We start from the raw sequence: 3,459 nt of genomic DNA on the forward strand, positions 1-3,459 counted from the left end.
ATCCAAAGTATTGCACGGGGCTGCTCTTACAGGTATTTGGGGGTTTGTCTAAATCCCATGCGGCCTCCTATACTCGCCCTGAAAGACGCCTCGAATCTGAAAACCCTCACAATGAGAGCGAGGTCTCATGTTCCTACGTGGAACGCCCAGGAGCAAGACAACGTGCTTTTTAAAGCTCAGAAAGAAGCCTGTTACCCCGAGAAGCCAAGAGGGTGGTAATAACGGGAAATGGTGGCGTTTATAAACTGAAGCTCCAGCGCCGAGGCTGCAGGAGAAGCCGAGCCCAGAGCAGGGGACAGCTCCTGCCGCCCGGGAGTCAGTCCGAACGTCTGAATGTCCGCCCTTCGGGGGCACCTTCCCTGGACACAGGGGCAGGAGCAGCAGCTGGTCTCTGTGCCACTTGGTCTCCACTCGAGGGCCGGCGTCTAGGGGCACTTCCTGCTGGAGGGGAGGGCCAGGACGGCGAGAGGTGGGGACCGGGGGGAACGTGAGGGTCCCTCTCTGAAGGTGGCAGCCCCGCGGCTCATGCTTCTTTACACCCGAGCCCGACGTGGCCGTGCGGTCACCCCCCGGGAAGGGGCAGCCCGAAGCCCGGTGACTGAAGCTGTGAGGGTCGCTCCACAATGCAGGGCTCGGCCCCCCAACCCACGGGGCTTTACAAATATTTTCCGAAGGCAGGGGCGCGCGTCCAATATTCGGGGCAGGAACGGGGCCTCCAAGAGAGGACGAGGAGGAGCCTCGCAGGCGGCCTGGGACGGTGATCTCATTCGATCTGCACTCAGCCCTGCGAGGGCGGGGGGCTGCGGGGTGGCCTCAGCCAGAGCCCTGTCCTTGGGCCTCCGTGGGGCCCCAGCAGGGGCGGCCTCTCGGCCCCTCCAGCCCCTCCTGGAGCGCCTCCAGCCCCAGGAATGCGCCCATCGCCCTGCGCAGCCCCACGCTCACCTCCAACCAGGGGGCAGGTGCGCCCTTTCCTGGCTCCACTGAGGAAGAACCTGTGTGGTCTGTGTGTGCGTTTCTTTTATTTTTTGTTGTTGTCACTCCTCACCTGAGGACACTTTTCCCATTGATTTTTAGAGGGGGTCGAAGGAGGAAGAGAGAGAGAGACATATCAATGGGAGAGACACATCGATGGTTGCCTCCCACATGTACCCCGACAGGGCTGAGGATCGACCTGCAACCCGATGCATGGCCTTGACCCAGAATCAAACCCATGGCCCCCTGGTGCTCGGGCAATGCTCTAGCCACTGAGCACACCGGCCAGCGCCGAGCCTGCCTCTTCAAGATCAACCGTGAGCGACTCAAAGCCGGGTCTGAACTCTGGCGGATCCTGAGGGAGCACAGTTTGCTCCCCCGGATGTGCCTGTTGGGGTGACGACTGTTGTATGCTGGTTATTTTGAGAAACAAAAGACTCAAGAAAAACACAAAACCAAACCCTGGTGCTTCCCGCCACTGCCTGAAAGAATTCGGATGGAAGCCTGCTCAGGGCAGCTGCCTCACAGGCACCGCGCGCCCACGGGGACCGGGTGTGAGGGGCAGGGAGGGCCCGTCGAGGACCCCGGGGTCCAAGTCCTGTGTCCCACTGTCAAGGGTGGCCCAGCAAACATTTCTTTACCAAACAGCTGCCTTTCTACCTCCACGCGAACCGCCTTCCTGAACTTCTGCAGTCCCCAGCCGCCCCGATCGCCTTCGCTCAGGGGGCACGGGGGCCTCGACGCCCCCAGCGGTGTCCTCGGGCCCCCTTTTCTTACGAAACCCATGTGCACAAATGTATGTAACACATTTGGTCATGTTCTCCGGTTTCTCTGTCTCATGTTGATGCGGTGGTCAGTCCAGGCGGAAGAACTTAGGAGGGAAGCAAGCAAACTGAGAAGGTGTCTGAAATGCAGACGCAGGCCCGGCTGGTGTGGCTCAGTGGCTGAGTGTTGAGCTAGGCACCAGGAGGTCAAGGTTCGATTCCTAGTCAGGGCACATGCCGGGGTTGCGGGCCGAATCCCCAATAGGGGATGTGCAGGAGGCAGCCGATCCACGATGCTCTCTCATCACTGATGTTCCTCTCTCTCCCCCACCCTCTCTCCCTCTCCCTTTTTCTCTGAAATCAATTAAAAGAACATATATTTTTTTAAAGTGGAATCTTCACAATCTGGAATGCCCTCCACGCACACCACCCCTCCTCCTCAAGGCTCAGCCCCCAAGCCGCATCCTTCTGGAGCTTCCTGTGACAGCCCTGAGGAGAACGGCTCCTCCTCCCTCATCTTGATTTAACTCAAGGTGGGGACGAAGGAGGGCCAGCTCACCAGCGGGGGCCCTCCACTGTGGGGCAGGGACGTCTCTGCTTCTGGGTGAGGCGGGGAGGGTGAGGCTGGAGTGGAAGGAATGCCACGGAACGCTGTCCCCAGGACAGGCCCACCCTGCCAGCGCCCGCAGCGGGATAAGGGCAGCTGTCCACCGCTCGGCTGTCAGCTGGCACCCGTATCCGGTGGCAAGCAGGGCATCTAATAAATCTGCCCACACCAACTACCAGAACCCAACAAAACCAAAGAAGAACAACTGAGCAGGGTGAGCAGTTCTTGATCCAAAAATTGAAGCAATGCAGCTTCAGAGAGCAGCTGGGAATTCAATGCGACAGGAATGCAACAGTCAGCATAGCAACTGCTGGGTAACAAATGGGAATGCTGGGCCGAAGGCCAGACCCTGGGGGCCCGTCCCCGATTCCCACCTGCTGGGTTGTCCTGGGACGGTGGGCAGCTCCTGGCACCTCTGCACTTCCAGGGGCAGGACAGCGGATGGGCAGTGGGTCTGAGGAGCAAATGGAAAGGATGTCAGTGAAGGGCTCGTCCGGCGATGCGAATGGCCACATGTTCTGTAAACAGAAGGCACTCACCACAGAGACAGGACGTCGGTCACAGAGGCGGTGTCCTCAGCCCTGCCTGGCACACGATCCGCACAGGGACCTGCACAAAGGCACAGAAGACCGTTACAACCCTTGGCCACGCTGCTAAGATCAATAAAGACCAAAGCCATAGAGGACAGAAACGTCTTCAACTGCGTGGACGCTCCACCTAAACCTCTGTGCTAAAATCTTCGTGTGGGTCAACTTTAACTTCTACAGGTTCCCCAAGCCACCCACCCACCCACTGATGATGAGAACATGGGGCCGTGGGGCCATCCAGGGACCCCCCACTGAGGATGCTGTTAAAATGAAGCATGAAGAGCTCTCCCAGCCTCCCCCGCAAAAACCCCCCAACAGCTGCCATGGCAAATCCCACGATGAGGCCCACTGAGGGGAACCCCCGGCCTCAGACTCCCTCGTCAGCTCTGTGCGAAGAAAACGCTGGTAGCCAACGGAGAACACCAGCTCCCAAAGAGGGCGAGCGCAGCCGCACAACTCCCAGCGGCCTCTCGACGCTGCCCCACTCCGCTGCCCCGGGATCGCCACGGCGGCCATGCTCACGCAGCAC

The 3,459-nt window shown here is 59.7% G+C and overlaps 1 protein-coding gene across 1 annotated transcript in view; it reads right to left on the bottom strand.

Annotated features, from left to right (window-relative positions):
- Window positions 1–2,957, bottom strand: part of GRB10 (growth factor receptor bound protein 10) — a gene marked incomplete at its 3' end in the record, with an annotated part of 76,430 nt that extends 73,473 nt beyond the window's left edge. The window contains exons 1-2 of the mRNA XM_015566792.1: window positions 2,883–2,957; window positions 2,718–2,797 (exon numbers count right to left, since the gene is read on the bottom strand). The remainder of the gene's footprint in view (window positions 1–2,717; window positions 2,798–2,882) is intronic.
- Between the last annotated feature and the right edge of the window lie 502 nt (window positions 2,958–3,459).

The sequence above is a fragment of the Myotis davidii genome, unplaced genomic scaffold, assembly GCF_000327345.1.
Source record: "Myotis davidii unplaced genomic scaffold, ASM32734v1 scaffold472, whole genome shotgun sequence".
Classification (NCBI taxonomy): domain Eukaryota; kingdom Metazoa; phylum Chordata; class Mammalia; order Chiroptera; family Vespertilionidae; genus Myotis; species Myotis davidii.